Source organism: Callithrix jacchus, chromosome 9 (assembly GCF_049354715.1).
Source record: "Callithrix jacchus isolate 240 chromosome 9, calJac240_pri, whole genome shotgun sequence".
NCBI lineage: Eukaryota > Metazoa > Chordata > Mammalia > Primates > Cebidae > Callithrix > Callithrix jacchus.
Genome location: NC_133510.1, coordinates 123,156,199 through 123,183,830, shown reverse-complemented (window position 1 = coordinate 123,183,830; position 27,632 = coordinate 123,156,199). Strand labels below are relative to the sequence as shown.

The 27,632-nt window shown below is 43.1% G+C and overlaps 1 protein-coding gene and 1 non-coding gene across 6 annotated transcripts in view; both read right to left on the bottom strand.

Moving 5' to 3' along the window:
• The window catches only part of BICDL1 (BICD family like cargo adaptor 1), a 119,073-nt gene that overhangs the window by 41,483 nt on the left and 49,958 nt on the right, over positions 1 to 27,632 (bottom strand). The gene's annotated exons all lie outside the window — the stretch shown is intronic.
• LOC118144718 (small nucleolar RNA U13) lies at positions 19,503 to 19,602 on the bottom strand. The gene has a single exon (XR_004729460.1). It is a non-coding gene; the product is annotated as a small nucleolar RNA U13 (small nucleolar RNA).

The following is a 27,632-nucleotide window of genomic DNA, read 5'->3' as shown; positions in this document are numbered from 1 at the left end:
GACCTGGAACAAGCAAACCTAATAGACATTTACAGAACTCTCCACCCCAAATCCACAGAATATACATTCTTCTCAGCACCACATCACACCTACTCTAAAACTGACCACATAATTGGAAGTAAATCACTCCTCGGCAAATGCAAAAGAACAGAAATCGTAACGAACAGTCTCTCAGACCACAGTGCAATCAAGTTAGAATTCAGAATTCAGAAATTAACTCAGAACAGCACAGCTTCATGGAAACTGAACAACTGGCTCTTGAATGTTGACTGGATAAACAATGAAATGAAGGCAGAAATAAAGATGTTCTTCGAAACCAACGAGAACAAAGACATAGCATACCAGAATCTCTGGGACACATTTAAAGCAGGCTCTAGAGGAAAATATATAGCAATAAATGCCCACATGAGAAGCAAGGAGAGATCTAAAATCGACACCCTATCATCAAAATTGAAAGAGCTAGAGGAGCAAGATCAAAAAAACTCAAAACCTAGCAGAAGACAAGATCAGAGCAGAACTGAAGGAGATAGAGACACAAAAAACTGTTCAAAAAATCAGTAAATCCGGGAGCTGATTTCTTGAAAAGATTAACAAAATAGACCACTAGGCAGATTAATAAAAAAGAGAATAATCAAATAGATGCAATAAAAAACGATAAAGTGGATATCACCACAGATTCCACAGAAATTCAAACCATCATCAGAGATTATTACAAACAACTCTGTAAGGCCGGTTGCCTAGCCGGGAGCTCGGGCACACCCATCCCTCTCCAAGCCTGAAAATCACATCGCCAGAATCTGCACTCAACACTAAACTCGCACTCAGCACCAATGCCCACCTCTGCACTCCGCACCAGAATCTACACTCAACACTAAACTCTGCACTCAACACCAACGCCCACTTCTGCACTCTGCATCAGAATCTACACTCAACACTAAACTCTGCACTTCGCACCTAGCCAGCCACTGGAAAACCCCACCAAAATTTGAAAGAAGCCCCGCCAAAACCTGCCCAATAGCATTTTGCCCCGTCCAGCCCGCTCACCGGAAATCCCACCTCCTACCAATAGCAGCTCGATCCATCCACGTCCTGTTTCTCCACAGCCAATCAGAACGCCCTCCCTCCCTATAAAACCCCATGCCCAAGAGAAGTCGGCCCGACTTCTCTGGCCCGTTTCCCTGGGACCATAGAACCTCATCCAGGAGTTAAATAAATTGGCAGTTAATTTTCTTGTGCTGACCTCAGTTTCCTCATTTTAAACTCAGCAATAAACCTTACAAGACAATAACCCTTATAAGTGGTGCCGAAACCCGGGTGAAGTTGTAAGACCCCCCCCCGGGGGAAACTGACTCCTCCACCTGAAGCCAGACCAGGGAACCAATCCATCACAAGGTAAGACTTCTGTTGCCCACAGCCTCTCCCTCTGCCTGCCTCGTGGACTCCCTGCTTGTAATCGCAGCCGCATCAGGGACTCCTTCCCATCTCGCTGTGGGCCAGGACCCGGCCTCATCTCGAGGACCTGAGTGTAGAGGAGATGTCCCTACATTCTTATCTTCTCCCCATGAGGGGTTTCTCAGGGTCAGGATTCTGAGGGAGACATCTCCACCTTCCTGAACCCTCTCGTATTCTCGTGGACTCCCTGCTCGTAATTGCGGCTGTGTCAGGGACTCCTTCTCGTTTCTTGCCGTGGGCCCAGGGCCCTGGCCTCGTCTCGAGGACCTGAGCGTATAGGAGTCGTCCCTACACTCTTGTCTTCTCCCTGTGAGGGGTTTCCGGGGGTCAGGAATTTGAGGGAGACGTCCCCATCTTCCTGAACCCTCTCCAGTGTTTGGTAGTGCAGTCTGGGACGCCTTCCAAACATCTCTGCAGCAGCGGCCGAGGTTTAGGTATTCAGAAGCCCTGTTTGCAGACCTGGGCCCTGCCTGACAGCAGGACCAAATCCCTGACTTACGGTACTAAAACATCTATCTCAAATCAGCCTTTTGGCATATAAACTCCCATTAACTAAGTAACTGTACTTTCAATTTCTCTTCCTAATCCTGAGCGAGTGAGTGAGTGGGTGAGTTTATGGGTAGTCCCACAGCCTAACAGCTACGGGGCTTGTGTGGGCTCAACCTGCGGTTCCACGGGGATGTCATAAGGCATAATGGTGATTCACCTCAGACTGAAACTTCTGAGGTTACTAGGCCCAGGGGTTATATGGGTACACCTTAGCCAAGACACCCTGAAACATCCCTCCGGGGACATGGCCGGAAAGGCATCACACTGGTCTCCCATCTGGGGGGCACCCACCCTTTGTCTGTCAATCCTATATGTGGTTCTGTCTTTACTGTAGACTCGCTAGTTTTGTTAGGCTCCTACTAGCCGATATACAGTGGTTCAGGCCTGCTTCCCTTGAAGTAACCAATGTTCTACAGTGAGTAACAGACCACTGGCTGCAAGGGACCTTCACTGAATTCTTGCCTCTAGAAATAACTCTGTTCTCCTTTTTTCTCCTACTCTTCTTCTACCACTGAGGTCTCACTCCCTGACCCTGTCTCCCTTTCACTTCCTCTAATCCTGCCATGTGGCAGATAGCCCTAGCCCTGTCTCTTTTTATTTTCTTTCTCATTATAATCACTGCGGCCTGTAAGTTCTCTCAGCCACCCCTCCGGGAAAGGAGTACTTCTGCCCGTGTTGGGTATAATACCTTTCCATATTCCTTTCTTACCCCTAACTACCCCACAAGAAAGTGAACCATGGGCAATCAGGAGTCCTGCCCAGACCCTAAATCACCATTGGGATGCCTAGTCCAAAATCTACCCAAACTGGGTCTTTCCATTAAAAAGAAAAGGCTGCTTTTCCTCTCTACCATGGCCTGGCCACAGTACCCTCTGGACAACCAGTCTAAGTGGCCTCCAGAAGGCACACTCGACTTCAGTGTCCTGACAGCTTTAGATAACTTTTGCCAAAAGAACAGTAAATGGTCAGAGGTCCCCTATGTACAGGCTTTCCGGTACCTTCGCTCCTGACCCACCCTCTGCTCCTCTTGTTCTTCCGCCCAAGTCCTGTTACCCAAAACCCCACCTTTATCCTCAGCCCCGCCTGGCTCCGCACTCTCCGAAAACCCGGAAGACTTGTCCTGCCTGCCTGCTTTACCAATCCCCCTCCTTATATGAGGCCTCAACTCCCTCCTCCCTCTTCCCCTTCTCCTCCCCAAAGCCCTAATATGACCTCCCATCAGTACTCGCACCTCCTCTCATGACCCCCCACTCCTCTGCCCTTTGCGTGAGGCAGCTGGAGCAGAAGGTGTTGTCCGAATACACATTCCCTTCTCTCTCTCTATCAGCCATTGAAAAATGCCCAGGGTCATTCTCTACCAATCCTACTGCTTATATCAAAGAATTTCATTACCTCACCCAGGCATACGACCTAACCTGGCATGATACTTATGTGATCCTGTCCTCCACTCTTACTCCCAATGAATCGCCTAGTATGGGATACTTCCAAGCCCGTAGTGGCCAAACATCATATGCCAGTTAAAATTCTTCTCAAGGATCCTACCCACTTTCCCTCACGTCCCCAGATTCCTATTTCCAAAACCCACTGCCAAGGTCTAAAGCCTATCATTACCCAATGCCTAGCCCAAGGACTCCTTATCCCCACCAATTCCCCTTGCAATACTCCTATCTTACCGGTCGAAAAGTTGACCAGCGACTACCACCTAGTTCAAGACCTACGCCTTATCAACGAGGCAGTGGTACCCCTCCACCCAGTGGTCCCCAACCCATACACCCTATTATCCAACATTCCCTCCACTACCTCTCATTTTACGGTTGTTGACCTCAAGGATGCCTTCTTTACCATTCCCCTTCACCCTGAGTCCTACTTTCTCTTTGCCTTCACCTGGACCTGACACCAACCTGTCACAGCAGCTCACCTGGACAGTCCTGCCCCAGGGGTTTAGAGACAGCCCCCATATTTTCAGACAAACCTTAGCAGCTGATCTTAGCTCCTGCTCCCTCTAACCTAGTCTCCTTCTCCAGTATGTGGATGACCTATTATTTTGTAGCCCCTCCCTCTCCCTGTCTCAACAGCATACTGCCACTCTCCTTAACTTTCTTAGATCCCAGGGGTACTGGGTATCTCCCACTAAAGCACAGTTGTCAGTCACCTCAGTAGTCTACTTAGGCATTCACCTCACCCCCAAAACTAAAAGCCTAAAAACCGACTCCTGCAGGCACTTCTTTCACTGCAGCCCCCGGAGACTACAGACCAGATTCTCTCCTTCTTAGGATTTGTAGGATTCTTCTGTCACTGGGTACCTAACTTTGCTGCTCTAGCTAAACCTCTGTATGTGGCGGCTAAGGACACACCCATGGGACCCCTCTCTCATCCCAGAGTTGTAAAACAAGCTTCAAAACCCTAAAAACTGCTCTGTCCATGGTACCTCCACTTCAACTGCCAGAACTTAACCATCCCTTCCACTTGTTTACTGACGAGAAACAAGGTGTTGTGGTTGGAGTCCTAACCCAACCCCTAGGTCCTGTATATTGTCCTGTAGCATACTTATCAAAACAACTTGATCCCACAGTCAGAGGATGGCACCCTTGCCTGCAGGCCCTAGGAGTGGCAACAGAACTTACCAAGGAATCCTTAAAACTTACCTTAGGCCAGCCCATTTCAGTGTTTTCTCCTCATCGACTGACCAACCTTCTCTCTCACAAATCTCTTGCTCACCTAGGACCCTCTCGCCTACAGGAGGTTCATCTACCCTTTATTGAAAATCTTTTAGTCAGCCTTCATCCCACTTCTCCACTCAACCCAGCTACTTTGCTTCCCCTTCCCTCCCATTCCCCCTCCCCAGCCCATTCCTGCCCTGAACTAATAGATTTGCTAAACCTCGGGAGGGCCTGTCTGACCTTCCCCTACCTAACCCAGACCTTACCTTTTACGTAGATGGGAGTTCAACAGTGACAGCTGAGGGGTGGTGAAAAGCAGCCTATGCAGTAGTTACAGATTCAGCCACCCTCGAGGCATGCTGCCTCCCCAATGGAACCACATCACAAAAGGCAGTGCTCATTGCCTTAACCCAAGCTCTCATGCTAGCACAGGGAAAGCGAGCAAATATCTATACTGATTCCAAGTATACTTTCCTTATTACCCACTGCCATTCTGCCCTCTGGAAAGAACGGGGATTCCTTACTATGAAAGGGTCGCCCATAATCAATGCTACCCAAATCTCTAATCTCCTACAGGCCCTGTCACTCCCCAAAGAAGTTGCTGTCATTCACTGCCAAGGGCACCAGGCCCAGCAGGATGCTGTTTCCCGGGACAATGCAAGGGCAGATGTGTCAGCAAAATCCTTAACCATTACCAGGCCACCCCGACTCCAATCCTTTTCCTCACCACAGCTACACCGCCAATTTACTCACCATCAGAGAAACAGGCCCTCATATTAAAAGGGGGGACTGAGTCTGATCAGGGCTGGATCTTCCTAGACAACAAAATTGCCCTTCCCCAGGAACAGGCCCCAAAAATTATTACTGAAATCCACCAATCCTTACATATAGGGCCCAAAGTGTTGCACCAATTTGTGCAGCCCCTCTTTTTCTCACCAGGTCTGTGACAGACAATTGAGCAAGTACACAAGGCATGCGTTACTTGCTCTAAGGTCTCGTCTCAGGGAGGCTTAAGGCCACAGTTTCCTACCCACCAAATGCATGGCCACCTGCCAGCCCAAGACTGGCAGATTGATTTTACCCATATGCCCACTCATAAAAAACTCCGCTACCTTCTAACTAAAAGGTATAGATACCTTTTCTGGATGTATTGAAGCCTTTCCTACCTCTAGGGAAACCACAGACACGGTGGCCTCCCTCTTAATTCAGGAAATCATCCCTCGTTTCGGCTTACCTGGAAACATCCAGTCAGACAATGGTCCAGCGTTTACAGCTCAGGTGGTCCAGCTGGTTGCCAAGTCTCTCAACATCTCTTGGAAACTACACATCCCCTACCACCCTCAGTCGTCGGGTAAAGTTGAACGGGCTCACGGCATCCTCAAAGACCATTTGGCCAAATTTACCATCGAGGTAAAACTCTCCTGGCCCACACTCCTGCCTCTTGCTCTAGCCTGAGTCTGGGACACCCCATGGGGGCCTACAGGCCTCAGCCCCTTTGAATTGCTGTACGGCCAGCCCTTCCTGGTCTTCCATAATCTCCCGGTACAGCCACCTCTCCTACCTCCTCTATCTCTCTTCTCCTCCGCCACTTACTCAGGGAGCACGCAGACCACACCCTCCTGGTTGTTCCAGGACCAGAGGACTCCCACCCAGCGACGCGTCTCCAACCAGGAGACAGCGTTCTCCTCTGAGAACTCAAACCAGGATCCTTGCAACCAAGGTGGTCGGGACCCCACATTGTTATCCTAACCACCCCGACAGCCGCCAAGCTCCTGGGTTACATTCTGTGGTATCATGTGTCCCGCCTCAAGCTGGCCCCCCCAAAATGATCAGTGGAAGTCCAAACCCTTGGGCCCCACTCGCCTCCGCCTCACCTGCGGCCCCTACCCGTCACCCCCAACCCTTCAAATTCTTCTCCTAACAATCCTTCTAGTTTCCCCTCTTAAGGCCAACCCCTACTATGTCTGGCAGTTCTACCTTCAAGAGTCCTGGAAGGAAGGCCCCACCACTAAAACCCAATACCTTGCCCAAGCAGATTGCCAGCCCGCAGGCTGCCAATCAGCCATAAAATTTAAATTCCCAAAATCCAAGGCTAATACTATCAAAAACTCCTTGAATAACTTTGGCCTCTGCTTTCTATATGATCAAACCGAAGACTCCTGTCATTTGTGGAACGATACCTATGGTGGATGCCTGTACGCTTCTTGTGTTATACACAGAACCTTCAGAACAGACATCTCCCCAGCAAGTAAAATGCTTTTCCTTAATGACCAAGGTAAAGTGTCCCTTATTATCCACAATCCCTGGGACACCCACTGGGAAAAGGGTACTGCAGGTAGAATATACACCAGGTTTACAGACAGCCACCCCAGTGGTACCTGGCTAATATTTTGGTCCTATACCTGCATTGTGCTGGTGGAAATAGACAGACTCAACTCGTTAAGCAACACCATCCTGCAGAATGAGGCCACCTTAACTAACCAACTCAAGCCCTCAAGCAACACTCCCCAACCTTTCTCTTGGTTAACGCTAGTACGGCAAGGTGTTAACATGTTGAGCTTAACAGAAGCTGAAAACTTCACTAATTGCTTTTTATGTGCCTCCCTTAACAAACCCCACTTAGCCGCAGTTCCTCTCTGGACCGGGTTCAACCTGTCACAATCACCCACGGGGCCTGACACCACCTTAACGGGTATCCCGCTATTCAAAGTACATTCTCAAAATCTCTCTCTCTGCTATGGGACAGCCAGCAGCCCCAGCCTCAGGTGCAACACCACGGTAGAAGTAAAATCCTCCCTTTACGCGCCTCCAGGAGAATACTTTTGGTGTAATGGAACCCTAATCAAAGTTATTGATGCCTCCCTCCCCTTCCCCTGTGTGCCCGTCACACTAGTCCCGCAATTAGAAGCGTACGGACAAGCTGAGTTCCTATCTCTCATCGCACCATCCCCTTATCACCGGAGAAAATGAGCAGTCTTCCTCCCATTAGTAGTTGGCCTCTCTTTAGCATCCTCTCTAGCAGCAGCTGGAATAGGGAGCGGCGCCATGGGCTACAGCGTCACTTCAGTCGCTCAACTGGAAGACAAGCTCTGTGTGGCTATTGAAGCGTCAGCTGCCTCTTTAGCCTCCCTCCAGTGACAAATCATGTCGCTGGCTCAGGTAACTCTCCAGAACCAATGGGCCCTAGACCTACTAATGGCAAAAAAAGGAGGTACCTGTCTGTTTCTCCAGGAGCAGTGTTGCTATTACGTCAATGAGACAGGTCTTATGGAAGAAAATGTCAACACTCTCTATCGCCTCCAAGAGAACCTCTGCAAGAAGCGGAGCGCACCAGCCTCATCTCTCAACTGGTGGCAATCCCCCATGCTTACTTGGCTAGCTCCCATTATCACCCCTGTTATTGTTGTGTGTCTTCTAATGCTAGCCCCTTTTTTTCTCAGATTTTTACAGGAACGCATGAAGGAAATTTCCAGGGTGGCCGTAAACCAGATGCTACTTCACCCCTATGTCTGACTCCCAACCTAGGCACCAGCCGACTAACCCCTTCCCCCAACTCTGCCTCTATTCAGCAGGAAGTAGCCAGAAGGAAACGGCATCCTATATCATCAAACGGGTTGGAATGTAAGGCCGGTTGCCTCGCTGGGAGCTCAGGCACGCCCATCCCTCTCCAAGCCTGAAAATTACATCACCAGAATCAGCACTCAACACTAAACTCTGCACTCAACAACAACACCCACCTCTGCACTCCGCACCAGAATCTGCACTCAACACTAAACTCTGCACTCAGCACCTAGCCAGCCATTGGAAAACCCCACCAAAATTTGGAAGAAGCCCCACCAAAACCTGCCCAATAGCATTTTGCCCCATCCAGCCGGGTCACTGGAAATCCCGCCTACCTACCAACAGCAGCTTGCCCCATCCATGTCCTATTTCTTCACAGCCAGTCAGAATGCCCTCCCTCCCTATAAAACCCACGCCCGAGAGAAGTCGGGCGCTACTTCTCTGGCCCCTTTCCCCAGGAACACAGAACCTCGTCCAGGAGTTAAATGAATTGGCATTTAATTTTCTTGTGCTGGCCTCAGTTTCCTCATTTTAAACTCGGCAATAAACCTTACAAGACATTAACCCTTACAAACTCTATGCACATAAACTAGTAAACCTGAAAAAAATGGATAAATTCCTGGACACTTGTGTCCTCCCCAGCCTAAACCAGGAAGAAGTTGAAACCCTGAATAGATCAATAACAAGGTCTGAGGTTGAGGCAGCAATTAAAAGCTAACCACCCAAAAAAAGCCCAGGTCCAAATGGGTTCACGGCCGAATTCTACCAGACATACAAAGAGGAGCTGGTACCATTCATTCTGAAACTATTCCAAACAATCCAAAAAGAGGGAATCTTTCCCAAATCATTTTATGAGACCAACATCATCCTCTGATTTGAAAACCCGGCAGAAACTCAGCAAGAAAAGAAAACTTCAGGCCAATATTCATGATGAATACAGATGCAAAAATCTTCAATAAAATACTGAAAAACCAATTGCAACAGCACATCAAAAAGCTTATCCACCATGATCAAGTAGGATTCATCCTGGGGATTCAAGGCTGGTTCAACATACGCAAGTCTATAAACATAATTCACCACATAAATAGAACCAAAAACAAAGACCACATAATTATCTCAACTGATGCAGAGAAGGCCTTTGACAAAATTCAACAGCCCTTTATGCTAAAAACCCTCAAAAAACTAGGTATTGAAGGAATGTATCTCAAAATAATAAAAGCTATTTATGACAAACCAACAGCCAATATCATGCTGAATGGGCAAAAGCTGGAAGCATTCCCTGTGAAATCTGGCACTAGACAAGGATGCCCTCTCTCACCACTACTATTCAATATAGTACTGAAAGTTCTAGCCAGAGCAATCAGGCAAGAAAAAAGGAATAAAGGTATTCAAATAGGAAAGGAGGAAGTCAAATTGTCTCTATTTGCAGGCGACATGATTGTATATCTAGAAGAACCCATCATCTCATCCCAAAATCTCCTGAAACTGATAAGCAACTTCAGCAAAGTCTCAGGATACAAAATCAATGTGCAAAAATCACAAGCATTCCTATACACGAATAACAGACTTAAAGAGAGCCACATCAAGAATGAACTGCCATTCACAATTGCTACAAAGAGGATAAAATACCTAGGAATAAAACTAACAAAGAACGTAAAGGACCTCTTCAAGGAGAACTACAAACCACTGCTCAACGAAATAAGGGAGGACACAAACAGATGGAGAAACATTCCATGCTCATGGTTAGGAAGAATCAGTATCATGAAAATGGCCATACTGCCCAAAGTAATTTACAGATTCAATGCTATCCCCATCAAGCTACCAATGACCTTCTTCACAGAACTGGAAAAAAACACCTTAAACTTCATATGGAACCAAAAGAGAGCCCACAGAGCCAAGTCAATTCTAAGCAAAAATAACAAAGCGGGAGGCAACACACCACCGACTTCAAACTATACTACAAGGCTACAGTTATCAAAACAGCATGGTACTGGTACCAAAACAGAGATAAAGACCAATGGAACAGAACAGAGGCCTCGGAGGCAACATAACACATCTACAACCATCCGATCTTTGACAAACCTGACAAAAACAAGCAATGGGGAAAGGATTTTCTGTTTAATCAATGGTGTTGGGGAAACTGGCTAGCCATGTGCAGAAAGCAGAAACTGGACCCCTTCCTGACACCTTACACTAAAATTAACTCCAGATGGATCAAAGACTTAAACATAAGACCTAACACCATAAAAACCCAAGAAGAAAATCTAGGCAAAACCATTAAGGACATAGGTGTAGGCAAGGTGTTTTGGTAGACCAAAACACCAAAAGCATTGGCAACAAAAGCCAAAATCGACAAATGGGACCTAATCAAACTCCACAGCTTCTGCACGGCAAAAGGAACAGTCATTAGAGTGAATTGGCAACCAACAGAATGGGAAAAAATTTCTGCAGTCTACCCATCTGACAATGGGCTGATATCCAGAATCTACAAAGAACTAAAACAGATTTACAAGAAAAATACAAACAAGCCCATTCAAAAGTGGGCGAAAGATATGAACAGACACTTTACAAAAGGAGACATACATGAGGTCAACAAACATATGAAAAAATGCTCATCATCACTGGTCATTAGAGAAATGCAAATCAAAACTACATTGAGATATCATCTCACGCCAGTTAGAATGGCGATCATTAAAAAATCTGGAGACAACAGATGCTGGAGAGGATGTGGAGAAACAGGAACACTTTTACACTGTTGGTGGGAATGTAAATTAGTTCAACCATGTGGAAGACAGTGTGGTGATTCCTTAAGGACCTAGAAATACGAATTCCATTTGACCCAGCAATCCCATTACTGGGTATATACCCAAAGGATTATAGATCATTCTACTATCAGGAAACATGCACACAACTGTTCATTGCAGCATAGTTTACAATAGCAAAGACCTGGAACCAATCCAAATGCCCATCGATGATACACTGGACAGGGAAAATGTGGCACATATACACCATGGAATATTATGCAGCCATAAAAAACAATGAGTTCGTGGGGCCGGGTGTGGTGGCTCATGCCTATAATCCCAGCACTTTGGGAGGCCGAGGTGGGTGGATCACTAGGTCAAGAGATCAAAACCATCCTGGTCAAGATGGTGAAACCCCATCTCTACTAAAAAAATACAAAACTTAGCTAGGCATGGTGGTGCAGCCTGTAGTCCCAGCTACTCGGGAGGCTGAGGTAGGAGAATTGCTTGAACCCAGGAGGTGGAGGATGCGGTGAGCCGAGATCACGCCATTGCACTCCAGCCTGGGTAATAAGAGCGAAACTCCACCTCAAAAAAAAACCCAAAAAGCAAAAACAAAAACGATGAGTTCGTGTCCTTTGTAGGAACATGGATGAAACTAGAAACCATCATTCTCAGCAAACTGACACAAGAACAGAAAATCAAACACCACATGTTCACACTTGTAGGCAGGTGTTGAACAATGAGAACACATGGACACAAGGAGGGGAGCATCACACACTGGGGTCTGTTGGGGGGAAACAGGAGGGACAGCAGGGAGTGGGGAGTTGGGGATAGACAGCATGGGGAGAAATGCCAGATATAGGTGATGGGAGCGAAGGCAGCAAATCACACTGCCATGTGTGTACCTATGCAACAATCTTGCATGTTCTTCACATGTACCCCAAAACCTAAAATACAGTTAAAAAATGGGAGGGGGCAGGAAAGGGCTATTCTCCTTTACAGAATAAATGTAGAAGAAATGATGAAAATAGATAATCAGGTTGGCTACAGTGGCTCACACCTGTAATCCCAGCACTCAAGTGATCATTTGAGGTCAGGAGTTCAAGATCAGGCTGGCCAACATGGTGAAACCCCAGTTCTACTAAAAATACAAAATTTAGCCGACTGGTAGCTGGCACCTGTAGTCCCAGCTGCTCAGGAGGCTGAGGCAGGAAAATTGCTTGAACCTGGGCGGTGGAGGTAGCAATGAGACAAGACTGTGCCCTCACTCCAGCCTGGGTGACAGAGTGAGATTCTTTCTCAAAAAAGAAAAGAAAATGATCATTAGGCAAGCATTACAGTAACTGCTGCAGGCAAGATTACAGAATACAGAATGAATGCTAAAATTTGCGGGCAAAAGTTTCATGAGAAACAGGGTTTCTTCATATCCTCAAAGTACCTCTCCATAAGATTTGCTGATTTAGGGAGGCTGAGGTAGGCAGACCACAAGGTCAGGAGTTTGAGACCAGCCTGGCCAACATGGTGAAACCCTGTCTCTAATAAAAATATAAAAATTAGCCAGCCGTGATGGTGGATGCCTATAGCCCCAGCTACTCAGGAGGCTGAGGCAGGAGAATTGCTTGAACCCAGGACACAAAGGTTGCAGTGAGCTGAGATCGCAACACTGAACTCCAGCCTGGGCAACAGAGCAAGACTCCATTTCAAAAAAAATTATTGATTTATTAATTGCAAAGGAAAAAATCATTTATAGTGGGGAGGCTGGCAAATGCTACCTTAACCAAGCAGTCAGTTAACATCACCAGTAAAAAGACACAATATCACATGTCCTCCATATGATGTACTGAGAAGGGCCCAACTGTACTTTTTTTTTTTTTTTAAGAAAAGAAGAAAGATAAAAAGAAAGCAAGAAAAAAAAAGAATGAAAGGGAGAAAGAAAGAGGAAGAGAAAGAGGGAGAGAGAACGGGAATCTTGCTCTATTGCCCAGGCTAGAATGCAGTCTAAAAATGGGTATTAAAAACCTCGTTTACGCCAAAAAAATGTGCTTAACAATGGAGACAGGAAGGAATAAGGGAGGAAAATAACAAACAAACAGCCAACCAATGTTTCATTTAGACCCGTGAAATGCTATGCAATTGCTGAGGAGTGATTTACTTCCAATTACGTGGTCACTTTTAGAATAGGCGTGATGTGATACTGAGAAAGATGTATGTTTTGTGGATTTGGGGTGGAGAGTTCTGTAAATGTTTGTTTTTATTTGTTCCAGGTCTGAGTTCAAGTCCTGGATATTCTTATTAATTTTCTGTCTCGTTGATCTGTCTAATATTGACAATGTAGTGTTAAAGTCTCCCACTATTATTATGTGGGAGTCTAAGTTTTGTAAGTCATTAAGAACTTGCCTTATGTATCTGGGTGCTCCTGTATTGGGTACATATATATATTTAGGATTGTTAGCTCTTCTTGTTGCATTGATCCTTTTACCATTATGTAATCTTGCTTTTTTTTTTTTTTTTTTTTTTTGCTGTCCATTTGGTTGGTAAATCTTCCTCCATCCCTTTGTTTTGAGTCTGTGTATCCTTGCATGTGTGATGATGGGTCTGGATGCAGCATACTGATGGGTTTTGGTTTTTATCCAATTTGCCAGTCTGTGTCTTTTGATTGGGGCATTTAGTCCATTTAAATTTAGGATTGATATTGATATATGTGAGTTTAATACTGCCATTTAATGCTAACTGGCTGTTTTGCCCATTAGTTGATGTAGATTCTTCATTATGGTGATGCTCTTTACCTTTTGGTATGTTTTTGGAATGGCTGACACTGGTTGTTCCTTTCTATATGTAATGCTTCTTTCAGAAGCTCTTGTATAGCAGGCCTGGTGGTGATGAAATCTCTGAGTACTTGCTTGTTTGCAAAGGATTTTATTTTTCCTTCACTTATGAAGCTTAGTTTGGCTGGATATGAAATTCTGGGTTGAAAGTTCTTTTCTTTAAGGATGTTGAATATTGGCCCCCACTCTCTTCTGGCTTGTAGAGTTTCTGTTGAGAGATCTGCTGTGAGTCTGATGGACTTACCTTTGTAGGTAACCTGACCTTTCTCTCTGGCTGCCCTTAGTATTTTCTCCTTCGTTTCAACCCTGGTGAATCTAACGACTATGTGCCTTGGGGTTGCTCTTCTTGAGGAATATTTTTGTGGTGTTCCCTGTATTACCTGGAGTTGAGTATTGTCCTGCCTTGCTAGATTGGGAAGGTTTTCCTGGATAATATCCTGAAGAACATTTTCCAGCTTGGATTCATTCTCTTCGTCACATTCAGGTACACCTATCAAACGTAGATTAGGTCTTTTCACATAGTCCCATATTTCTTGGATACTTTGCTCATTCCTTTTTACCTTTTTTTCTCTAATCTTGTCTTCTCATTTTATTTCATTAAGTTGATCTTCGACCTCTGATATCCTTTCTTCCGCTTGATCAATTCAATTGTTAAAACTCGTGCATACTTTGCAAAGTTCTTGTATTGTGTTTTCCAGCTCCATTAATTCACTTACATTCCTCTCTAAATTGTCTATTCTTGTTAGCATTTCATCAAACCTTTTTTCAAGGTTTCAGTTTCTTTGCATTGGGTTAGAACATGTTCTTTTAGCTCACAGAAGTTCCTTATTAACCACCTTCTGAAGCCTGATTCTATCAATTCATCACACTCATTCTCTATCAGGCCTTGTTCCATTGCTGATGGGGAGCTGCAATCCTCTATAGGAGGAGAAATATTCTGATTTCGGGTGTTTTCAGCCTTTTTGCACTGGTTTCTTCCCATCTTTGTGGAGTTATCCACCTGTCTTCTTTGTAATTGCTGACTTTCAGATTGGGTCTCTGAATGGACGTCCAGCTCGTTGGTGATAAAGTTTTCTCTGTTTCTTAGTTTCCGGCGGACGCCCCTCCCACACAGAGCTGGACCTTCCCGGGCTCAGCTGTGCTTGCTGTGGAACTATCAATCCTCAGCACTTCCAATTGCTTTTTTTTTTGTGGGGGTGGGACCAGCCAAGCCCGATCACCTGGCTCCCTGTCTCAGAACCTCTTCTTCTTTTCTTTTTGTTGAATGGTCGACTCTCTCCCAGGTGTTCCAGTAGCCCGCTGAAAAAGTGCCGGAATCTGTGCAATTTCCCCTGCGGTGACCCCCTGCACCGGCTGAAACAGTGGTGTTGAGATTCATGATGCTTTTCTGCCCAGGAATCTCCTGGTCTGGCTCCCCGCTTCAGTCCCCTTTTCAATCAGTTGAAAGGGTGACTCTGCCTTCCCGGAGCTCCAAATGCCAACTAAAAGGGCACCCAGTCCCGTATACTCTGCACTGAGAACTGCCCCGCCAGGGTGCTGGCTAAACAGCTCTGCCGGCCAAAAGAGACACGCTGGAGACCTGTGGGGCTCCTCCGCTGGGAATCTCCTGGTCAGTGGGCAACAAAAATTCGTCTGGAAATGTGGCGTCCACTCACTCTCTGCGCTTTCACTGGGAGCTACAATCCTGAGCTGCTGCTAATCGGCCATCTTGGATCTCTCCCCAACTGTACTTTTGTGCTATTTTTGGGAAGACTGTATAGTCTCAATCTAACTGACAAAACATTAGACAAACTAAAATGAACGACTTTGTACCAAATAATTGATCAAAAGTCTTCAAAAGTATCAAGTTCAAGAGAAACAGACCATTCAGAATGAGCCATCATCAATTAAAACGGAAATGAAGGCAAGAGGGAAAGAAGGAGGGAAGGGGAGAGGGGAGAAAATCAAGGCCAGGCATGGTGGCTCATGCTTGTAATCCCAGCACTTTGGGAGGCCAACACAGGTGGATCACAGGGTCAGGAGTTCAAGATCAGCCTGGCCAACATAGTGAAACCCCACCTCCACTAAAAGTAGAAAAAAATTAGCCAGGCATGGTGGTGAGCGCCTGTAGTCCCAGCTACTTGGGAGGCTGAGGAGGTAATCGCTTGAATTTGGGAGGCAGACATTGCAGTGAGCCAAGATTGTGCCACTGCATTCCAGCCTGGGGTAACACAGTGAGACTCTGTCTCAAAAAAAAAAAAAAAAAAAAAAGACTGAGAAACTGGCAGAGATTGGAGGAGAGAAAAGAAACATATGACAACTAAGGACAACATGGGAGCCTGAACTAGATCCTGGAGCAGAAGAAGAACATTTGTGGAGAAATTGTCAAAATTCCGGTATGTAGATTAATTAATACTAGTGTCTCAATATTAATTTCCTGGTTTTGATAACTGCACTATGATTACAAAAGATGTTAACATTTAGGGGGAGCAGGATGAAGGGTATCTGAGAATCCACACTGCTTTTGTAGCTTCTTTTTAAGTCTAACTTTTAAAAATCCCAAACTAGTTTTGCCCCCAAGACACTTAACAGAAGAAGATGCAAATCCTCTCTGGAGGACAATACCTTCAATCCAAAGATCAAATAATCTCCATAAATAGTTTTCTAATAAAAACAAGCAGATTATAGGAAAAAAATTAAAAACAAACATACACCATGGAAACAAGGCCTCATTAGGAAGAAGTGGTAGAAACAGATTCATAATATTATCAGATGTAGATTATAAAACAACTGTGCTATGTTGAGAGAAATAAGATTAAAAACATCTCCAGGGCACTGGGCACAGTGGTTAATGCCTACAATCCCAGCGCTTTGGGAAGCCAAGGCAGGAGGATCAAGAGGTCAAGAGTTCAAGACCAGCCTGGCCAATATGGTGAAACCCCACCTCTACTAAAAATACAAAAATTAGCCAGGCATGGTGGTGCATGCCTGTAATCCTAGGTACTCAAGAGGCTGAGGCAGGAGAATTGCTTGAACCCAGGAGGTAGAGATTGCAGTAAGCCGAGATCAGGCCACTGCACTCCAGCTCTGGGTGACAGAGCAAGACTCTGTCTTGGGGAGGGCGGGCGGAGGGAATCTTGGCCAGGTGTGGTGGCTCATGCCTGTAATCCCAGCACTTTGGGAGGCAGAGGCAGGAGGATCACCTGAGGTCGGGAGTTCAAGACCAGCCTGACAAACATGGAGAAACCCCATCTCTCCTAAAAATACAAAATTAGCTGGGTGTGGTGACACATGCCTGTAATCCCAGCTACTCGGGAAGCTGAGGCAAAAGAATCACTTGAACCCAGGAGGCGGAGGTTGCAGTGAACTGAGATTGCGCCACTGCACCCCAGCCTGGGCAACTGGGCAACAAGAGTGAAACTGTCTCAAAAAAAAAAAAAATCTCCAAGGAAGAGGAAAATGTAAAATATAACATTCTCAGATTGGGAAAAGATCCAAGATATCTAGAAATAAAAAATAATAACTAAAAACACAGACCAGGTGCAGTGGCTCATGCTTGCAATCCCAGCACTTTGGGAGGCCAAGGTGGGAAGATCACTTGAGGCCTGGAGTTCAAGACCAGCCTGGGCAACACAGAAAAACCCGTCTCTACTAAAAATACAAAAATTAGCTGCGCATGGTTGCACATGTTTGTTAATCCTAGCTACTTGAGAGGCTGAGGTATGAGAATTGCCTGAACCTAGGAGGCAGAGGTTGCAGTAAGCCAAGATCATGCATTGTACTCTAGTGTGGGCAAAACAAAAACAAAACCCACAAAACCCAATGGGTAGTATCAAAATTAAAGACCTCTAAGCATTAGAAGGCATCATTAAGAAAATAAATCTATAAAGCTCAGATTGGAAGAATGTTTATAACACATATATCTAACTTATATTCATGTACTGAGAAGGGCCCAACAGTACTTTTGTGCTATTTTTGGGAAGACTGTATAGCCTCAATCTAACTGACAAAACATTAGACAAACCCAAATGAATGACTTTGTACTTTCAGAATATATGAATTCAGAATATATGAAAACCTCCATCTCAATAAAAAGACACCTAATTTTTTAAATGAGTAAAACATTTGAACATACTTCACAGACAAAGATAAATGAATGGCCAATAGGCACATGAAAAAGTGCTCCACATCATTAGTGACCAGGGAAATGTAAATTAAAACCACAATGAGATACTACTACATACCCATAGGAAGGCTACAATTATAAAGACCACAACCACCAAAAATACTGGAAATGCCAACAACTGGAGTTCCCAAACATTGTTAGTGGGAGTGTAAAATGGCATAACCTACTTTGGGGGAAAAAAAGCTTTGCAGTTTCTCATTGACCTAATGGACAGAGTTTAAGAACACATGTGACAACTGAAGGGAAAATTACCAAATTAGAAGACTAGTCAGAAGGAATTATCTACACTACAATACAGAGACAAAGACGGAAAATAGAAGAGCTATGTTAGTATATTCCCCATAAGTTTAAACTGCAGTTCCAGAAAGGATAGTGAATGGGAGAGAGGCAATACTTGATGCGATAATGGCTGATAATTTCCTAACAATGAAAAACACCAATTCACAAACTCGAGATGCCCAATGAACCCAAAGCAGAATAAATAAGAAGAAATCCATACCTACGTAAAGAAAACTGTGGAACACCAAAGACTAAGTAAGATGATCTTAAAAAGAATATAAAAGATGACCTTTCCAGAGAAAACACTTCATTCCCCTAATGACCACTAACAGGGTCCTTATTAGCAGATCTCTTTAAAATAAAAAGACACATATAAAAATGTAATATGAAAAGACATTTTCTTGCTGAAATCTTTTAGTGGTTCCTTGTTACGAACAGGCACAAAAAGCTTGTAAGGCCAGTCCCCTGCCATCCTCTAACTCCAGTAATTCTTTCCCCTTTATCTTTCTTCTTTCCATAGACACGCTTCTTCCCTACTTTTCACTGGACTAACTCTGTCTTTCTAGACTTAGCTATAGCATCACCTCTTCCCAGAAGCTTTCTGTGCTCCCAGGCATTCCAGAGTAACCCTCCTTTGCGTTCTCAGCACCCCAGGCACAAACTCCAGCAGAGGATATATTACATTTTATGATAGTTATCTTCTTATGAGTCCTTCACCTCATTTTAAGCTTTTTAAGTACAGTGACTATGTCTAATTCATTTTTGTATTCCCAGTAGCTAGTCCAGTGCCTGGCTAAGAAATGCCTGAACTGAACTGAATGAAATCTTTCAAGGCCGAAACAAACTGTCTTTGAGAAATAAAAGTTTAAATGTACAGTAGGTAACTACAGAATGAAATGAAAACAAGAAAAAAATCTCCAAGAAACTAGAGCAGACACACAGACCCCAAATTTAAAATAAATGTCAACAAAAGTTTAATAAGCCTTTCTGTGTGGCTAGATTTATCCTAGGTGCTGGGGATAAAACAGAGAAGACAGATCTGGCACCATCTTAGATTTCAAGGATGTCAGAGGTGGACCTTCCCCAAATAAAAGAGAATCAGTTATTTGAACTCCTTCATTACACAGATGAGGAAATTGAGGCCCAGAGGAGATGCCTTGGTCACATAGTAAGGGATAGGTAACCAAATAAGATACCAATTTAGGGAGGAAGGGAAAAAATGGAAAAGCAAATCACAAGAAACAAAGACCTGTAATTTTCCCCCCCACATTAGACAGGTAATGTGCTGACACCATAAGGTTTGAGGAAGGCACACCTCAAAACAAGTATGAAAGCCCAATCATCACGTTTATGAACTACGAAAAAATCAAGGATCTGTAATTTTAACAGCAATGCATTTGACAGTGAAAGGCTAAAGAAGGAGAAGAAACTACAACAAAACTTAGGCTTAGCAGAATCCCCATGTTTGCAAATATATATTACTAGGAAAACATTTTCTTTTCCTGGTCTCTAATCCCAGGCTTCAATTAGTTTGAAACTTATTTTATTACCTTAATTTCTCCCCTGCTACTCTTTGAGCTCAAGTATTAAGGATATTTATTTAGCACATCATTGGTATTCAATGCATACTTGGAGAATGAATGATTTACGTTTTCTTACTAGAATAAGTCCATTTTCCTCTCGACTTCTATTTTCATTTTTAAAAATAAGGCATCTTCTTTAGACCTTGCATAGCACTACTTTGCTATGCAACGAAACGAAAGCAAACACAGAAACAAATACTTAACAATTTGTTCAGGTGAAAAATATGAGATTTTAACAAACTGAGGCTTCGTATTGTTCAAGCTTATTATTGTGTTTAACAAGTATCTGTTTTCTGAACAACCCAGAGTTTGAAGCCTGAGAAGGCAGCTGTTTACCCACATAGCCCACACTGAGTTCTTGGGTTCCTGTACCTTTATGCGGCTATGTGAGAATGGCTGTGGCTGTGGGCATCTGCTGTGCTACCTTACTAATGCTGCCTTAGTCCAGACATGAGATGCAGGCATATGCAACCCACCCTGTGCCCAAGATGTGTGTACAGGGATGTTCAATGTTTCTGATAGTGAAAAACTGGAGGCAACCTAAATGTTCACTGTTAGCAGACTGGATTAAAAACATTATGGTGTATCAGTGCAATGAAAATGCTATACACATCTACCCCAACATGGAAAGGCTTCAACAATGTAATGCTAAGTTAAAAAAAAAAAAAGCACGTTTGATCCCACTTACATGCAATTATGTGCATATATTTATTTACATGTATACATGCATAGAAGAAAGCTTGTATGGCTATTCTTCAAAATGTCATCAGTAATATCACCTCTGGGGGGTGAGATTCCTGGCAAATTTTTACTTTGGATAAATTACTTTTTAATCAATATCTATTATTATAAATAATATTTTAAAATTACTTTTTAAATAATGTTGGAGGCCAGACACTCACACCTATAATCGCAGCACTTATAAAAAACCCAAAAACCCCCAAAAAACCCAAAAACAAGCAAACAAAAATAATGTTTGAATATTCTACTGAAATACGTATTACTTTTTTTTTCCCCCAGGGTTCCACCCTGTTGCCAGACTGGAGTGCAGTGTCATGATCATGGCTCACTGCAGCCTTGACCTCCCCAGTCTCAGGTGGTCCTCCCACCTCAGGCCCACAAGTAGCTGAGACAACAAAAAATTGTGTTGGAACATGCCATCACAGTAGGCTAATCTTTGTTTCTTTAAGTTTTTTTTTTTGGTAGAGACAGGGTTTCATCATGCTGGCCAGGCTAGTCTCAAACTCCTGGGCTCAAGCGATCTGCCTACCTCGGCCTCTCAAAGTGTTGGCATTGTAGGCATGAGCCACTGTGCCTGGTCTATCTCATTTTTTGATGCAAAATATTTATTTTTCCATCAAACTATTGATTAATTTGGCATGCTTTTGGATGGAGGTTGTATTATCTTAATAATCAGCAAGCTATGATCATGCCTGCAAATAGCTACTATACTCCAGCCTTGGTAACACAGCAAAACCTCTGTCTCTTGAAAAGAGAAAGGTAAATTCATATGACATCAACCTAGAGAGAAAGGTGAAAGAAAAAATTGTGTTGGTAACATCAAACAAAGATCAGGAATTTCAATAATAATGAGGCTGGGGCGAGCAATACGATAATCATAACAAATTTCAGAAAGTGTAAGCTTAGTAAGATTGAGGGAAGAAAGGAATCATTTGCTTTTTTTAAAAAAAAGACCTTCAATTTTGAAAATGCACAAAGTTTCATGTTCCTGTGAGAGATATGAAGTATAAGACACAATCTTCATTCTTAAGTAGCTGAAGATGAGATGAAGCCTTATAAAGCAGCCAATATAAAGCACAGAAGAAATATTTGTATAAACTGGCAAATGATTTGAGAAGTATACAAATAACTCAAGGCAGAATACAGCAATTATCTTAAGAACAGACAAAGTACACAGCTGTATGACCTTGAGAAAATTATCTAACCACTCTATACCTCAGTTTCCTCATCTGAAAGATCAGGTGATGTTAAAAAAAAAATACCTTTTGACGAACGATTCAAGATGGCCGATCACTAACATCTCGGGATTGCAGCTCTCAATGAAAGTGCAGAGAACGAGAGGATGCCACACTTTCAGACAAATTTTGGTTGCTCACGGAGCAGAAGATTCCAAGTGGAGGAGCCGCACGGGTCGCCAGTGCGACTCTTGTGGCCGGCGCAGCGGTTTTGCCAGCACCTCGGCGTGGCAGCTCTTGGTGCAGAGTAAACGGGACTGGTTCCCCTTCTGACCGAGGTTTGGAGCTCCGGGAAGGCAGAGTCGCCTATTATGGACTCAAGAAGGAAGCCAGACTGGAGACTCCCAGGCAGAAAAGCACCATCAGTCTTAACGCCGCTGTTTTGGCCAGCGCAGTGGGTTCCTCATATTTCTGCCCTGGGAATTAACAACTTGGAAGTCCACCCAGAGACCTAATCTGAAAGTTGGTAATTACAAAGACGACAGGTGGATAAATTTACAATGATGGGAAGAAACCAGCGTAAAAAGGCCGAGAATACTCAAAATCAGAATGCCTCTCCCTCTAAAGAGGATAACAGTTCCTCATCAACAAGGGAACAAGGCTTGATGGAGAACCAGCGTATCCCATTAACAGAATCAGGCTTCAGAAGATGAATAAGAAACTTCTGTGAGTTAAAAGAACATGTTGTAGCCCAATGTAAAGAAACTAAGAACTTTGAAAAAAGGTTTGATGAAATCCTAATGAGAATAGACAACTTAGAGAGGAATATAAGTGAATTAATGGAACTGAAGAATACAATACAGGAACTCTGAGAAGTATGCACAGGTTTAAACACTCGAATTGTTCAAGCAGAAGAAAGGATATCAGAGGTCGAAGTCCAACTTAATGAAATAAAATGAGAAGACAAGATTAGAGAAAAAAGGATAAAAAGGAATGAGCAAAGTCTCCAAGAAATGTGGGACTATGTGAAAAGACCAAATTTACGTTTGATAGGTGTTCCTGAATGCGACGGAGAGAATGAATCCAAGCTGGAAAATATTCTTCAGGATATTATTCAGGAAAATTTTCCCAAACTAGCAAAACAGGACAACATTCAACTCCAGGTAATACAGAGAACACCACAAAGATATTCCTCAAGAAGAGCAACCCCAAGGCACATAATCGTCAGATTCACCAGGGTTGAAACGAAGGAGAAAATACTAAGGGCAGCCAGAGAGGAAGGTCAGGTTACCCACAAAGGCAAGCCTATCAGACTTACAGCAGATCTCTCAGCAGAAACTCTACAAGCCAGAAGAGAGTGGGGGCCAATATTCAACATCCTTAAAGACCAGAACTTTCAGCCCAGAATTTCATATCCAGCCAAACTAAGCTTCACAACTGAAGGAAAAATAAAATCTTTTATGAACAAGCAAGTACTCAGAGATTTTATTACCACCAGGCCTGCTTTACAAGAGCTTCTGAAAGAAGCATTACACATAGAAAGAAACAACCAGTATTAGCCTTTCTAAAAATATACCAAAAAGTAAAGAGCAACCACATAAAGAAGAATTTACATCAATGAATGGATAAAACAGCCAGTTAACATCAAATGGCAGTAATCCTAAATTTAAATAGACTAAATCCCCCAATCAAAAGATACAGCCAAAACCCAATGGTATGCTACATCCAGACCCATTTCACATGCAAGGATACACAAAGACTCAAAACAAAGGGATGGAGAAAGATTTACCAACCAAATGGAGAGCAAAAATAAATAAATAAGTAAAAACTAGGAGTTGCAATTCTCATATCTGATGAAATAGATTTTAAAGCAACAAAGATATAGTGGTAAAAGGATCAATGCAACAACAAGAGCAGATGTTCCTAACACCCAGATACATAGAGATTCAGACTCAATGAGACAGAAAATTAATAAGGATATCAAGAACTCGAACTCAGATCCGGAACAAGTAAACTTAATAAATATTTATAGAGCTCTCCACTTCAAATACACAAAATATACATTCTTGTCAATACCACATCACACCTACTCATAGGTTTAAATGAAATATTGATTGGCCATTATTAATACCTGTTTTTTTTAGAATAAACCAACATTTCCATTCTCTCTCCCTCTTTTTCTTCCTCTTTCTTCCTCTCCTTCACTCCTTTTTTTTTCTTTCCTTCTCTCAAAAAAAGAAGAAATCAAGTTGTAGATCTCTAGATCCAGCTCAGCAATGTCTCTTTCATTGCCTGATTTCCTTCCTTCCCTTCTCTCCCTCCCTCCCTTCCTGCCTTCCTCCCTTCCTACAAAAAAAAAAGACCTTTCAAGTTATGCTAGCATTAAAATGGAATAATGTATAAGAAATGTTTAGCACAGATTAAATATGTAATACACTATAGCTATACTTATTTATGATAAAGTGAAAATTCCAAATAGAACATTGGCTTTAGCTCAAAGGAAAACACACAATTTGAGAGTTGAAGCTTCAGAGATAATCTTGTTCAAAGCCCTAATTTTGCAGGTGATGAAACTGAGGCATGGGTCAACAAAGTTAGGCCCATGAAGATACAATTTGAGTGAAGGTTCCTGCTCAAGATCACAGAACTTGTTAGCTCCTGACTCCCATTTCAGTTTCTTTCCAGTTCATTACCCCTTTTTAAGTCAAAACAAACAGTCACATATTGGATGATTTCCAGGGATGATGAAAACTCATCCCCTGGAATGAGGAAGGTCTGACGCCCCTAACAATGTTATTAATCATGTGAGGGAATGCCTGATAAAGTCAGTGCTTTACTGGTCATACTGTTTATAGGAGGCATGTATAAAGGCCACTATGTGACATTTAGAAGGTATATACCCACTATATAGGGGCACTTTTAATTTTGTTTTATTTGAACTAATATCTAAATTAGAGCACAATACAAGTTTTGTTATTATCCTTTCAGTCACTATCAGAAACGTAATCCCTCAGCATCAAAGACCAGCACAGCAGCACAAGCTCTAATTGAAAAAGAAAAAAGGACAAATGTTAATACTGCCTTTGTTTCTGGAAGAGAACTATTATTCACTGTCAGATCCTTACTGCTGGTTATTAAAAACATTTCAGAAGTCAGAATACATCTTTTAATTTTTAAATATTCTATGAGGACTCATAATAAAACAGGCCCCAGATATTACCAATACACTACATTGTACTCACAACTGGAGCTTTTGATTCAGTCTTTTTTTTTTTTCTTAACCAAAATGACACAATCCTCTGTGTTAACTTGACGGCCTAACACTTGGTTCTAATTCCAACATGGATGGAACACTACAATGCTTTGAACTGGGGATACAGAGATAAATAAGACATAGTTCCTGCGGAAAACTCAAGGTCTAAAAAGAACATAGGCTCTTCTCTATCAGTTACTGTATTGTGTGAGCACAGTCTGCGTCTTAGGTTCTTCCCTTAAGTTTAGGAGAAAGTAGTACCTACCTCATAAGGTTGAATGACTGAAATAAATACATGTAAAGTGCCTGGAACAGTGTCTGGTACACAGTAGGCAGTACATGTGCTAGCTGTTGCCGTTACTGTATTCACCTCCATCATTACTGTAAGCCAGCTCTAATAACCTGAAAGATCAACCCTGACTCTAGATCGGATGTTTAAGTCACTAGCACAGAAGGGTCTAACAGATTAAATGTAAATAAGAGCAGACCTTAAAGAGCTCAAAGAAAGAGCTTAAAATCTGGCACAGGGACTGATGGAAGACGGAGAGAAAGACACCCATAACAGAGGCAGAGTTGTAGGAAATTTAGGCACTTGCTTTCATCTATGAGTGGTAGTTAGTAGTAACAGAGAGAACTTAAAAAGGCTTGCAGCTAGAGGGGATATAAAAATTTAGCCAAGCTAAAATAATTACCACCCTGCTAAACTGAGGTACTGCACAGTTCCCAGTAACATGTCCACCTTGAAACAGGCTTCTCTATTTCTTCAAGGGTGAAAATACTATGACTACCTTGGGCTTCCTGGAATGTGAAATCTTTATACTGTCAAAAAGAGATTTTATGAAAATGCTTGGAAAATAAATTGAGAACCTTTTCATAATAAACAGTAAGGCTAAGGGAAGACTGACAGTTGGCATGACATTCTACTCAGCAAACTTTAACTTAGGATAGGAATGGGAATGGGCTACAGTATACACTGAGGAGCGCTTCACTGGAGACAAGTGATGACACAAGGACACATTCAGGATTCTCTCAGGAAATAGCAGTCATGTCTAATCAAAATAAAGAAAGGAAACTCTAGTGTTTTTAATACTCCCCCACCCACACCTATTTTGGTCATATGGCTCACCAAGAGACTTACTTAGATTTAAAGAGAAGTTTACAAGGTTAAAATGTTCTTATTTGGAACTGGAGAAGAGTTAGGGAAAAATTGCTTTCCAAACTGATGGTCACTTCCTTCTTCCCACCACCATAAAAACAAGTTTTTTTTTTTTTTTTTGAGACGGAGTTTTGCTCTTGTTACCCAGGCTGGAATGCAATGGCACGATCTCAACTCACTGCAACCTCCACCTCCCAGGTTCAAGCGGTTCTCCTGCCTCAGCCTCCCGAGTTGCTGGGATTATAAGCATGTACCACCATGCCCCACTAATTTTGTATTTTTAGTAGAGATGGGGTTTCTCCATGTTGGTCAGGCACTCTCGACCTCAAGTGATCCGCCCACCTCAGCCTCCCAAAGTGCTGGGATTACAGCCGTGAGCCACTGTGCCCAGCGAAACAAGAATATTAACCGAAGTATGGCTTTTTCCTCCCTGAACATGCCTCTTTGACTCTGCTCATGATGGAATGTCTTTCCCTAAACTTTCACCTGATAAATTCTTAACCTTAACAGCCCAGTTCAGACATGACTTCTATATCGCCATTATAAGATCCCAGGACAAAATGACTATATTATTTGCAGTGCTGCAATATGCTATTAGAGCACTTATCACATGCTCTGTTCGTTTACATGTCTGCTTTCTCTTAGACTGGAAAGGACTTAAGGGTGGGAATTATATCGCCTATTTATCTTTGTTTCTGTAATAAAGTACATGGCACATGGCAGGTATTCAAATGCGTACTGTATTAGATAGAATTTGAACACTTTAAGTGAGGGATTCTTGCAAAAGTCAAGCTATGACTGTAGAAAATAGAAGTGGGATTAAGTTTAAGCCCAGAAGTGCCCCTTTAGCAAGGTTCCACCAGGATCACCAGAAAATTAATGAGATAATTCCCTTTGATTTAAATAGCCCATCCCCAGGAAAGGGCACTGTTTCCTCCTGTAGGTCATCGCCATGGCTCAAGTAGATTACTTTGGCTTTGATGTAAATTACGCATGACTGATCCATGGATTTGCTGTACAGTGTTTCTACCTATACCGTCACCCTGCTTTTGCATGTGGAATCTTAATACTCAGAACCCATGACTATTTCCCTGTTCCCTTTATAAACCTCATTAAAGTATTTTCTTGTATAAAGTCATTCTCATTTGGTAAGAGATGGATTTGAAATCTTTTTTTGCAGCTTGTCATTAAATAGGCACACCCCAAAAATTGTATACATGGGAGTAGGCTATAAATTCAGGCTTCTTTCATCCTGGAAGAGAAGCTCTTCTTCTGTTAGTTTGGGTTGAATGCAACAAACAAAACCCCAGGAAAAGGAAGATGAATATTATTTAGCTTTTATTTATTTATTTATTTTGAGATGGAGTCTTACTGTGTTGCCCAGGCTGGAGTGCTGTGGCACAGTATCAGCTCACTGCAACCTCCACTTCCCAAGTTCAAGCAGTTCTCCTGCCTCAGCCTCCTGATTAACTGGGATTACAGATGTGCA